General features: G+C 43.2%; 1 long non-coding RNA gene across 1 annotated transcript in view; it reads right to left on the bottom strand.

Moving 5' to 3' along the window:
• The window catches only part of LOC308475904, a 468,022-nt gene that overhangs the window by 330,083 nt on the left and 124,105 nt on the right, over nt 1-13,834 (bottom strand). The window lies entirely within an intron of this gene.

Genomic DNA, 13,834 nt, shown 5'->3' with positions numbered 1-13,834 from the left:
CCTCAATCCTCTCTTCTCCCAGGTCACGGATTCTGCCGGTCATTTCAGCCAGTTCCATATAGTCTATCAGTTGTATCTGCCATTCTTCCAGTGTGGGTAGATCTTGAGTTTTCCAGTGTTTTGCGAGAAGTATCCTTGCTGCTGTTGTTGCATACATAAAAAATGTCTGGTCCTTCTTTACCACCCCTTGGCCGACAATACCCAAAAGGAAAGCCTCTGGTTTCTTAGTGAAGGTATATTTAAATACCTTTTTCAGTTCATTATAAATCATTTCCCAGAACGCCTTCACTTTAGGGCAAGTCCACCAGAGGTGAAAGAACGTTCCCTTACACTCTTTGCATTTCCAACACTTATTATCAGACAGGTGGTAAATTTTGGCAAGTTTGACTGGGGTCATATACCATCTATAAATCATTTTCATTACATTTTCTTTCAGAGCGTTACATGCAGTAAATTTCAATCCATTACTCCACAACCTCTCCCAGTCCTCAAACATGATATTATGCCCAATGTCCTGTGCCCACCTTATCATAGCCGATTTAACCGTTTCGTCTTGTGTATTCCATTTCAACAGCAAGTTATACATCCTTGAAAGTACCTTAATCTTTGGTTCTAACAATTCTGTCTCTAATTTCGATTTCTCCACCTGGAACCCTAGTTTCTTATCATTTTTAAAAACTTCTTTAATCTGAGCGTAATGTAACCAATCTCGCACTTTGTCTTTCATTTTCTCCAAACTCTGCAATTTCCAATTGTCTCCATCCTTTTCTAGTATTTCCCAATATTTTGGCCATTTAGCCTCCATATTGGGTCTTTTTCGGGCCTTGGCTTCCAAAGGTGAAAGCCACCTTGGAGTTTTATTTTCCAGCAATGAATTTCTCTCTCTCCTCAACATGGGACTCTGGTGCTCCTATAACTAAAAGCAGATGGGGCGTACATACTTTCTCAATTGTCTGTCTCACAAGGAGATATCCTACAAAATATGGCACAGCTGCCAAGCTTAGGGCTTTCCTTGTGGAGAATATATTCTTTTACAGACTCAAGAATTGGAAAGATAGAAAAAGGCAACATCGGGGTCACTTTCTGTCAGAAGCACGGCTCCCTTGACAAATGATTATGTTCCAAAGAGATTCATAAATGGTGACTCCCCCTCCCCTCGGATGAAATGCCGAAGCCAAAATCTACTTTCATTGCCTAGGGATATGCAGGCAGAGTGACAGAGCACACATCGTTCCCCAAATAGAAGCGAACACTGAAGAACTCGTCTCTAGTGGAGAAGCCCCCTTTTCCCAAGGAAAGGATTGTAAAGGTTTCAGCATTAATGGTTTCTAGCCCTTAAGAAAATATCACCGTTTTCTGTCTCTTTGTGTTTAATGGGACTTACTCCCATGTAAGTGGGTACAGGATTGCAGCCTTGGCAGTGGAGGGTTCTTGTGTCTTTTAACAGCTGTCCGGCAGGACAAAACTTAACAGGTTAAGCCTTTTCTAGTATGCAGATACAATTATGGGAAAACCTTTAGCTTTTTCACATTCTGTCTGTATTACATCTGTGACCTCTGATCTATTTTTGGGTCCCCTACACCGCCTGCAATAGTCGGCAGAAATCTGCACACGTCACAAACAGATGCAAATCTCTTTCCTCTTTTGTGAGCAGGTTGGAAGTCACAGTGTACTGGGCCCAGAAAGTCCTGTTGGCACCCCTGGGAGCAGCAGATGGTGGAAAAGTTGGCAAGTCCTTCTCTTGTACAACCAGTTGAACAAGCTGTGGTGCCCTCAGAGAGAAGGGAAAGGGCCTCGCCTCAAGTTTTATCAATGATCTGCAGTAGTGAAGACGGGGGGTTGATTTAGGAACATCGTAGAGGTAGCATTTGAGGGCTGTCAGTTTCAAATGCCCTTTCTAGAGCTGGACTTTTAACTCTGGCAGACACTATACCAAGTGCAGCCTCAGCCAATAGCTAATGTAATTGCTGTGTATTTAAAGATGCCATTTAATTCACTGTTCTCCAGTACAAACACACTTTGGCTCGATTCTGTCATCTTCATCAGAACTGTCTGTGTATCACTCAAGCAAGGCAAATACTAATAATAATAATGCTATTTAGAAGCGGGGGAAAGCAGAGCAGAAACATCTGCCTTGGTTATGAAAAGAGTTGCCAAGCCCATGTATTCAGCTTTTAATAGCTGGGTGTTTCGGGCCCTTGAGAACAATATCAAGTGTATCATTAGAGCTACAAAGGCTGGTTTTGTTACGAGGGCTTCATCTGAGTTGCCTAAACGGTTAATGAAAGAACAAGAAAATTCCACGCACGTTAAGAAATCTTGGCAGATTAGCAGAGAAGGAAACTGGGCCAAAGGAGCTGGCTTGCAGTGGACCCATAATGCAGAGTTGTATCTAACGTGGTGCTACGTGAACGCTCTGTTAGCACTAATGTTTCTGCTTGCACATTGAAATGTTCTCCCCCTTGCCTTTCCAGGCACGTCCCCTAAATCTGTGCCAGGGGTTCCCCCAATCCTCTGGTGCAGATTTGGGGGGGGGAGTGCGTTGCACACAGGGAGAAGGTGGGGTGAAAGTGCCATTGTGCAAGCAGAAATCCTCATGCGGATCATAGAATCATAGAGTTGTAGAATTGGGATGGACCCAAGGGTCATCTAGTCCAACCTCTCTTCGCCCAATGTGGGGCTCGAACCCTTGACCCTAAGATTAAGAGTCTCATGCTCTACCGAATCAGTCAAGATGGGAGGTGTATGCTGAACACTGCCCCATTTCCATGAATCATGAGGTTCTACAGGTACAGGCAATAGCAGCTGTGTTCATTATATGTTTGAACCATCACAAGGCTCCTTGGAGTCGAAACCCATTTATGGATAAGGTTTGGAGCCCTCACGGCTGTCTCTAAAACCAGAGGCTCCTTGTACCTCTTTGCTGCATTCTTCTGGGCTGGCTGTTTAACCCCACTTGCACTCAGCGTTCATTTCTCCTGGAGCTCAGCACTGGGAAATGCTGACCTTGGATGCTGAGATGGCGCTTGGTGTTTGCCAGATACTGATGAGCTGGTATATTTTAAATTGCGCAGTCTAACTATTTAAACTGTCACCTCCAGTAGTAAAGAACAGCCGGTCGAGCAGGCAGCAATACTAAGGTACACACATAACACACACATACAGCTCTGACTGGAACAAGACAGAGACTTGCTTCTTATCATATCAGGACCAATGTTACCCCTTTTGGTTCCTTATTCTTTGGCAATGACTTGGACTCTAGCTTTGCGGAAGGGAGTGACTCTCGGGGACAGAGGGAAGAAACATGGGTTTTGCTACAGCTTATGAGATTTTTTCACTTGTGGTATTAGCATCAGAGGTAGGGAACTTTTTTCCCAGCCTGTGGGTCATATTCCCCTCTGGGGAGGGCAAGCAAAAACAAGCCAGGGCAAGGTAGGTTTCCAATGTTTACCTTTGTGAAGTAAGCTACTAGGTTCTGAGGTTCCCTACCCGATCTACATGAACATCACTATTTAGAGCTTATCGTTGTCATATATATATATTCTATTACATCAGAAAAATTCAGGCAAAGTTTCAAGGGTAATTCATCTGAATGGCGTTTATGGCTGCCGAATGCAATGTTGTAACTTTATGTTCATAACTGAGCTAATAAAGATTGGTAGCTTCCCTGTGTTTCTACAACTAACCTAATTTTCAGCAATATGTGCATAGATGTGATATTTGTTCTAAAGGTTGTTTGCTGCAACTTGAGGGTCTCGGATTGTATTACCCAATAAATTGATTATATTTTTTAAAATCCTCCATCTTTTATGACCCTCATCCAAATACATTCAATTGCCAATAGCTTTTCCACCTCTCCTTTTCTAGCTAAACAAGAAACATTGGTCCTAGCTGGCAGCTGTGTCTTCTAATGCTGTGCATCTTTTGCCACACACAAAAGCTGATCAACTAATCCTATTGCCTCCCCCCCTGTTTTAATTTGACAATCGCAAACATCCTTTGGCAGCTGCCTCCTGTTCAGGACAGGCAGGGTGTCTCTTCTTACGCAGACAGTTTTGACACCACATTGTGTTTGACAGCGCTAAGTAGATCATCCGTTCGGAAGGTGTTTTGTTTTCTGCTGCCATCACAGAATCAGAAAAGAAAACAAGACAAGTATCTGATCCAATTTATTGGCTTGTCAGGAAGACCACTGATCTCTCACCCAAAAACCTTAAGATGAAAAAAATGAACTTGACTTACTTGCATTCATGTCACACCAACATGTTCTACCTAAAATTACTTGTTGGGCAGACTGTGGGGGAAACCACTACAAATATTTGGCAGTGGCTACTAAACAAATGAGGGACGCGGGTGGTGCTGTGGGTAAAAGCCTCAGCGCCTAGGACTTGCCGATCGAAAGGTCGGCGGTTCAAATCTCTGCAGCGGGGTGCGCTCCCGTCGCTCGGTCCCAGCGCCTGCCAACCTAGCAGTTCGAAAGCACCCCCCGGGTGCAAGTAGATAAATAGGGACCGCTTACCAGCGGGAAGGTAAATGGCGTTCTGTGTGCTGCGCTGGCTTGCCAGATGCAGCTTGTCACGCTGGCCACGTGACCCGGAAGTGTCTGTGGACAGCGCTGGCTCCCGGCCTCTAGAGTGAGATGAGCGCACAACCCTAGAGTCTGTCAAGACTGGCCCGTACGGGCAGGGGTACCTTTACCTTACTAAACAAATAATTAAAGAATCCTGTTTGATCAGACAAAGATCCACCAAACCTGTCATCCTCTTACCAGCAGTGACCCGTAAGATGCCTTTGCAAAGCGAGCATGTGAGAAAGCATGGCAGTGACTGATCTAGGCGCCTTCTTCTCACTGATGTGATGTAATAGCTGCCACATCTAAAAGAGCAGAAAAAGAGACAAAACCATATTCTGGCTTTGTCTCTTTCTCTGACATAGGTACCAGCTCCTAGGGGCCAATTCCCTTTGACCCCCACATAAAATATTTGAGGGCCCCCCCCCAGTTGATGGGCATTGCCATTCAAATGGTGTGCATGTGCTACATCATGTGATTGATTATACGGGGTTGGGGTTTACCTGCCCCCCAATATTTTATTCAAGTTGGCACGCCTGTTCTCTGATTTGGCAGCTGTTGTGCCACACCCCCACTGCAGCCATTTTGTGTTAAGCCATGCCCCCATGACTGCCATTTTGTGTTACGCCGCATCCTCATGGCAGCTCACGGATTGACTACTTGAATTCTTCAGTGGCTCTTGAAAACAGCAACACAAGTTTTTCTTTGAATGAAAACTGCACCATGGCAGTTGCATTTTTTGCTTCTTCCAAAGGTCTGCAAGTTCCTTGTGTTGCATAAGAGCAGCCTTTCCCAGACTGGTACCCTACAGGCATTACTGGATCCCAATTCCCATAAGCCTCAGGGCTTCGGGGGACTTACCCAGTTTCAGTTCAGCCAGCTTCAGCTGAGCGAAGATGGAGGATGGACACTGGCATTATCTCGAGTTGAGCTGAGATGGTGGACTTTCAGCCGGCTGAGACCAAGGCCATCTGGAGATCCACCTATTCCAAAGTCCACTTGTTTCAGGAGATCTTTGGTTTGGATTGCTCCCTGTCTCCAGATTCACCACCACCACCAATATGCAGAAGAGAAGAGCCAACATTTGCCTAATTTCAGTAGCCTAGGTCTGATGTCTTGAGAGTATTGGGCAGCAACTAATAGGAGACCCAAGCAATCCCCAGCTCAGTTCTCACCTATCTCAGTCCAATTATTTCCCCTGAAGGCAGGTATCAGAATGAAATTTGGTATGTATGTTTGTGACATGATTTTCCAGTTGAAATTTGAACACCTGCTCTACCCCTATTCTGATTTCCAGGAGGATGCAAAATAACTTGCATTGTGGTATCCAGTAGGAGGGATTTCCGCCTCAGTGTGTTACTGCTTATTTATTGCGTTTGAATTTGGCTCTGCTCAAGTGTTCAAGGACGCGTCCAAGGAGCTGCTCCTTTTCCGCCCCTCCCTTCCTGCTCCTATCATTAGGCAGAGAGACAGGTGACTGCTTCAAGCAGCTGCTTAATTTATTGTTCCATGATTTACTGCCAATGAAGGGAGAGGTGTTGCATTTTCTGACCAAGGTGCCGAAATAACTGTGTGTGCCTTGGGTACTACTGCGCACCTTGACTTGGGTAGGTGGAGGACATCATTTGAGGATATCCCTTAGGCAGCAAAATCCTCCACGTTGGCTCTGCCCCCTCCCCATCTTGCAAGGTTTTAGTGGCCAGGGCTGGGCAACATCTGATTTTCAACATCATCATATATCACCAGCTAAACACCACGAAATACTGATATATCACGATGTCTGAAATACGTAAGTATGGGACAGTGTAGAGGCATCGGCTGGCTTCATGGTTTTCCCCACATTGTGATTTTTGCATAGCACACACACATACGCATCATGATTCACAATATATGGCCAGGTCAAAAATTATGAAAATTATCATGATATGGGCTTAAAACCAGTTTTGGACAATAGATCAGCCAGCCCTAACACACATCATGATTTGTGATACATAGTCAATAACTATGAAACTGATATGGACCATATATTGATATATCGCCCAGCCCTATTAGTGACTGATTAAAGGTTCCCCAGCAAGCTTGATGACTGAGTAGGGATGTGAACCTAGGTCTTTCCAGTCCAGTTCTTAATACATGAAGAAGCTCATATTGTTGCTGCCATCAGACTGGAGGCAATTTAATTAGAGTATTCCAATGAAACTGTTAGACCCAGAAACTGAGATATGAAAGCTAGGAGCTAAATGGCACCTTAAACCGCGGTAATGGGCGCAACAACAGAATGTCTGGATGCACATTTTTATAACAAGGATATAAAGCTGAAAATGAATGAACTGCAGCTGAAATATTATGTTCATTTTCCACATGGTCTTGTCCTTCTCCTGCCCACTCCCCTAATATTCTTAAGAGGTTCTCTTCTCCAGTCTTCAGAGAGTAGCTGGAAGCAGGGAGGCAGAAAAAGGTTCTCTTTTCCTTCAACCCTGCAGATTTAATCTGAAATCTTAGGCACAGTACTGCGCCCAGAGCTCAGAAACTGATCATGCTAATGAAATTCCCTGTCGCAAAATGCGCCTAGAACAATGGGAGTGTTGAACTCTGGTTAGAGCAGAAGGTAGGAAAACCAGCAGAAGGTGGAGCCAGAACCTATGACAGGCAGTGTCTCACTTCTAATTCTAGTTTTGTCCCCCTCCTCCTTTCTGCTGAGTTCTACCACTATGGTGTAGTGGTTAAGAGCGGTAGACTCGTAATCTGGTGAACCAGGTTTGATTCCCCGCTCCTCCACATGCAGCTGCTGGGTGACCTTGGGCTAGTCACACTTCTTTGAAGTCTCTCAGCCCCACTCACCTCACAGAGTGTTTGTTGTGGGGTAGGAAGGGAAAGGAGACTACTCCTTCGGGTAGCGATAAAGCGGGATATCAAATCCAAACTCTTCTATGATTGCAATACTGAGGCAGAGGATGCTGCTGTTGAAAAGCAGTGCCACCTCCCTAGACAAGTTGTTAAGAGGGTAGGCAGGCAAGTTGGGGGCAGACTTAGTGGCGCAGTGCCCCATTAGTCTCCACTGAGTGCTCCCCATGAATAGTGAAACTGGATCTACTTGGCATAAGCTGGTCTTCACAGGCCATAGCCTGAAAAGATAACCACTGCTATTTAATAGTAATAATAGGTTTCAGTGAATGAAATGATTATCGGGGTGTGACTATTGAAGATCATTTCCTCCCTCAGTTGATATATTTATCTTGCTCTGAATGACAAGGCACACAGGATGCGCAATGTCGAAATCCAATTATGATTATCTAACGTGATTGCTACGGTTCACACCACGGAGCTGGAGAGTGGGTAGCGCCACCGGTGGAAAAGATTTAACTACCTGAGGCTTCAGCCGTGCAAAGGCTAACGCCACAAGCTTTGCTCACCCCAGAATGATTTGCAGCGGCTTATGCATGCTATGTAGGTCGATAAAAAGAGGGGCATGCTGTTTCTTTTAGAAAGACCATGCAACTAAACTTTCTATTCCCTTTCTCACCAATTGCCAGAAAAGAAGGCTAAAAGCCATGTGAATGCAGACCGAGATGGAGAAAGAAGCATTTCAATGTTTGAATGAGTTTGTGTCTGTATTTCTAGCTATCAGTTGCTTCATAATATAGATTCGATATGTCATTGTAGTTCAAGGGCACAGTCTAGCCAGGCAAAACCACTCAAGGCAGGAACAAGGAAGTATCAGCTGGTACGGTATCTCCTCCTGTCACTGGCCCTTTCCAATTTTGTTGGCGTCCGTCTGTCTCAAGGGACATTGGAGTGCGCCTCCAGAGGTGACGTCAAACTGCTGAATGCCCTAGAATGCAGCCTGGGCAGTGTGTATGGAGGTCCTGGGCTGCCCAATGAGAAGACCCCCCTCTCGGCCTCACTGATGTGGTCCAAAGGAAAACAGAGCAATACGTTGGGTACCAACATGGCTACAGGAGTTGCTGGAAGGAGGCATACAACATGCCATCCAACCATCTTAAGGACTCCACTATGGATTTGTGTAGGGTCTACGCCTTAGCCTTTTTGTCTCCCAAAAATATCCTGCAAGGTATCCGAGGTTTAGGATCAGTTTTCCTTCTCCTAGGTGGGCTACCTTCCCAAGGCTGATGAGCCCCTTCTGCCTTTCACTTCCCACTACAACATATGTGGGAAATTGCCTTCTTGAACACTGGAACAACTGTTGGTCTTAGCCGCTCAATCTGCTGGAGCCTGTCATGCAGAGAAAAAGGACTTCCGGTTTTATGCAATATTTCCCCAGTCTTCAGAACCAAATAGATGAATTCATTTCCCTTCATTTTGGTATGCTTTCTGAGTTGGAAACTGTGTTGCAAAATTTGAACAAGTGTGGAAGACAAATGAAAACTCCGTTCCAACCCAGGAACTGAAAATCAGGTTCATTTCACATAAAATTTTTTGGACCATCCGAAATCCACAAGCATCCTTCCAAGGTTGTATAGTTTGTTCCAATTACACACTGTGAAGTTTTGTTGGGGGGTGGCATTCAGGAGAAGAGTAGTTAACTGAATTATTCATTAACTGATAATTAATAAGAACTATTAAATATTGGTAAAAATTAGCCATTACTTAATTAATCATTAGTGAACATGCTCAGAACATCCAGGATCCTAGTAGTTAGCAAAAAAGGACAGATTGCTAATTATTCTTAATTATCAGAATTTAGGCAAAGCTGAAGAAACAAAAAAGAAAGTTTGGGGACATTTTTACAAGGGGTCAAGGGGTACAGTGCCATGTAATTAATTAATCCATCTGAAAACATTCTTGCAATTAGATAATATACAAGACAAAACAAGATGACACTCAAAAAGATGCATCAAATATTACTTCTTCAGGGAAAACAATTTGTCTTTTAGTTGCTTTAAGAGTTAGGTTTTTGCAGAAGTGCTCTCATTCAAAGGACTTGTCATACAATTTCAATACTTTCAAGATGTACAAAGAATAGTCTTCAGTTTGTGCATTAATTTTTTTAATGAAAAATGTTGACAACATACTAATTTGCCCTCTGTTTGCAAGGTCCTAAAATATTTTTAAAAATAACTCCTTTGGGTAGCCTCATCAACACTGCCTGTGTTTTTCTGCAGAAGCTACTAAGCGCAGGATCCAAAACGATCTCCTGCCAGCTGAGTCGCAGCTTCATAACAGGACAGAGAGGAGGGAGGGGAGGAGGCCATGAGGTCAGCACAGTGCAAATGTGCTGGTGGAGCCAATCTGGCTTTCCTGCTGGCATGTTTTCGCTGTACCAACCTTGTGGCCTCTTCCTCTGTCCCAGTATGCAGTAGAGGCTTAACTGGTGGGAAGTTGGGTGAGTGGTTGAACCCCACCATGTCACCTGCTGTTGGATGGACCACTATCTTAAAGGAGATACTAAGAAGTGGATGAGAAACCTGGGCTCTCTAGCTCTTGCTAGAGCCTCCTACCATCTCTGACCATGTGAGCTGGAACTGATGGTAACTGGGGTTCAACAGCATCTAAAGTACCACATGTTCCCCAGTCATTAATCAGACCAAGAACTGACAGTAGCTGATAAATGAACCAGAGGACCTCAGTTAATCAGTGTTGTTGTAAGGCTCTTTAAGGTGAGTTGAAAGAAAAATGTCTGGCTAATTTGCCTGGGTTAAAATGAAGCTTTTGTTGTTACAACACACCCTGTTTTGGGTGCAGCGGTTAAAAACTCATCAAGTAATAGGACTGGGTTGTCAGACAGTTTTCTTTGCATCTTCATGATTTGTGTACAATTTGTTATGGTCAATCTGAACAGAGAACGAGTTTCTTTGATCCAGGTTACATGCCGCCATGGTATCAGATACTGTATTTAAGAAATCTTAATCACATGAATTGGAATTAATCAGTGGATAAATGTGCATAAAATTAAAAGGCATATTTTAACTTTTTTAATGTTTTAAAAAACATTAAATGTTTTAATTTTAAAAAATGTTTTTATGTGATATTTGTTTCCCAGATCCTGTCTTAGAAGAAGCATCTCTCCTGTGTGAGAGAAGGGGAGGGAGGAATTAGAAAATTCATGTTGCCTGATTATTTGGCGTCACAATTTTAGTTTTACCAAACTAATTTAAGCACAGATATCCTTTCCATGTAAAGAGATATGCTAGAAACGGACTGTGTTTTGGCTTTGGAACAGAGTTTGCAAGTTAAGACTTTGATTTCCCAGCTGACACCTTACAAGTGCTCCACCTTGACAAAACAGGTTTCAGGAACATCATTGCTACACAATGTCTTTTCTACTTGCGTAACTGGCTAAACAGCACCAGCATAGGCCCGTGTGCCTGTAAAATAACATTAAATATTACTTTTGAGGACGCATATGTTAAAGCTTCTACGAACAAATCTAGACTTGTGGCTGCTGGTAGCTTCTACGGTTGACCTCAATAACCCAAAGCGTGAAAATCAAAGCAGAGCCCAACCCAATGCACCTCAATTACATTTCCAGGAGCCTTGTTTATTCTTCTCCACCTTCTACTCTCCTCCATCCGATTACTATTGGGCAAGGGGAAAAAGAGTGGGGATGAATCTGCCTGCACATCCCTGTTGCTGTTGCTTCTGCACCCGCCCATGTGTTGGGTGCTGAATGCCTACAGCAGGGAACCTGCTGCACGCCAGTAGACAGTCATCACCATTTAGAACCCCAATTTTCCAGAGTTGTAGATCATGCATGGAAAACGTATGCAAGAGAAGAGGCTTCGTGCTGCAGAAGTTCAACCGCCAAAAGGCAGAAGTCTTACAAAATGGTGGGGGATAAGGGGCCAACTCTCCCACTCGCCCAATGGACATTTCGAGGACGGGAGAATGAATTAATAGCACTTAGGTGGTTCCAGGTACTGTGATCCACAAGGTTGTGGCATGTCAACTAAGCCCTCACCCTCTCCCTGCAGCCTCAGTCATCAAGATGCATAATGTCAAGGGATAACCTTGGCAAGGCCAGCCCTACCATCAGGCAACTGGTTCAGGCAGCTGATTTTGGTCATCATGAAAGAGCAGCAAAATCGTTCAATTGATTATTATTCTTATTTCCAGAGGGGAGGAGTGCTTGAAGGGATTTTCTGGCCCAGGTGCTGAAATAACTTGAGCGTCTTTGGGTACTTGGATTCAGAAAAGGCCAACTAAAATTATCTACTTGCATAAGAGGTTACTATCCTGTCACTAGTTTTCGTGTGACTTCTATATGCAAAATGGAGAGACGCCACCATTTTGCCCTTGGGCCAGCCCTGTGCTTGAAAGACCAACGCAGCTCAGAAATTCCAACACCGATACATCAAACCTATGCAGCCAGATTCCTTGAAGATTTGATTTCCATGCACAACAATGAAACAGTCAAAACCAGTTTCCTACTGAGCGGCTGGGAAACTAAAATGCTACCCGTGGATCCCTTTGCAAGACATTACATTTTTTAATGTTACAATTTTATTGTTAGACGATGCTATCTCCGCATTAAAGTTGATTTATGCTCTCTTCGAATATTCTAATTTTATAAAGTATTGATAATATATCCATTTATCATGTTCTGTTTTATTTCTTGTATTAGATTTCCTTGAGGCTCTCAAGGAAAGTACAACACAGATACGCAGGGATCCTGTTCTAGTAGCTTAGAGATTGATCGTTCATCAGTTATATCAGCCTAGTATTGCTGAAAAGCTTGGGTCTAGTATTTTCTTTTTACTTGCAATCTAATTATTTACTTTTGTTTTAGGGCCACTTAGGTAGATGGCTTAAAGGAATGGAAAATCTAATATAAATCCTAGCATAGAAGCAGAATCCTGCACACAATTATTTGGATCCAAATCAACACATTATTACTGGGTGACCTCCACAAGGCAGATGATGTAGGCTAGCAAGCACAGTATTCAAGGGATCTGTTCAGAACCAAGATAGGGATGAAACGCCATACTGAATACACAAACTGAATGTTAAGGATGTTATTGTTGTGAAAGCATCAAGGCAAAAAAACCAAACCAACCACCAGCCCCTCCAAGACACATCCTCCCTAAAACACAGAACTGTCACATCTTATTTTAGTTTACCTTCTCCTAACTGGAAACAGTCGCCATCCAGGGTTTTGCATTTCCATCTCCAAGAGAAAGTCCTTCTCTGACAGTCTCAATGGTAATTTACCTTCAGAGTGAGGCTGTCACCCAATTAAAGAGATAATGAATTAGCTGGTTGTGACTTTTAATCGAATTAAATGTGAACACATTTGCATATGAATAAAACAAGACCTTGAATTGAAGAAAGCATATTTTAGATAATACACATTTGGCAGCAGGCTTAGAAGAAGTATCCACTCCTGAGTGCAAGAAGGGAGAAGCACTCAGTGACGACTGTGCCTGACATTTGGAGTTTTTATTAGAAATGTCCCCAAAATTTCTTTTTTGACTATTTGTTAAGGTGGGTGGATGAACTCCCCCTGCAAAATCATGAGGGGAGGGAAATAAATGTCTTTAAATTTTTCAGGAGGGGGTTTGGCATTCCTGTCTCATTGCTTTTTTCACAGGGTCACCATGCCACATTGCAGAATGCCGTTCCCAAGCCATTCCACGTTTGGCAGTAGGAAGTGGCATGCGGCTTTCTCCATAGCTTCCTGTTACCCACACTTCACAGTGACAACTAGTAAGGTCAGTGGCAACACCCTAAAAAATACAGAAATTTATCTTTTTCCCCAAACAGCAGAAACTTGGCTGCTTTCATAAGAATATATTCAACACCTGGGAAAGGGAGATTTCAACCCAGCCTTCGGTTTCATAAGCGTTTAGAAATTTTGATAAATAGCAGAATATAAATTTAGGGGTATCTGTAAACACACCCCAGCCAACTAAATGCATAAATCATTGTTTAATTTTTATAACTGTAAAGTTTGCAACACTATAAAAACAGATACAAAATAATTAGCAAACAGATCAAAATTCAGTCCTGATAAGAGAAATAGGTTTTCAGTAACAATGATCACTAAGGAATCTTAAAATCATGGAGTTATAAGGGACCTTAGAAGTCATCCAGCCAACTCCCTGCTCAGTGGAGAATGCAACATAATTATTTGAATAGGACCATTGTGATGCTCCAAAGCAGCAATCACCATGTGAGTATCATGATGTAAAATACTAAACCAGTAATGCAGCTTAACACATTGCAACTTACCGATTGTAATTGGCACAACTCTATCAGATCAGAAAGGAAGTCCTATAAGCAAGCAATCCATTGAGTTCTCTGTAG

The sequence above is a fragment of the Podarcis pityusensis genome (genome assembly GCF_964106645.2).
Source record: "Podarcis pityusensis genome assembly, chromosome: 4".
Taxonomy (NCBI): domain Eukaryota; kingdom Metazoa; phylum Chordata; class Lepidosauria; order Squamata; family Lacertidae; genus Podarcis; species Podarcis pityusensis.
This window is presented reverse-complemented; position numbering and strand designations above follow the sequence as displayed.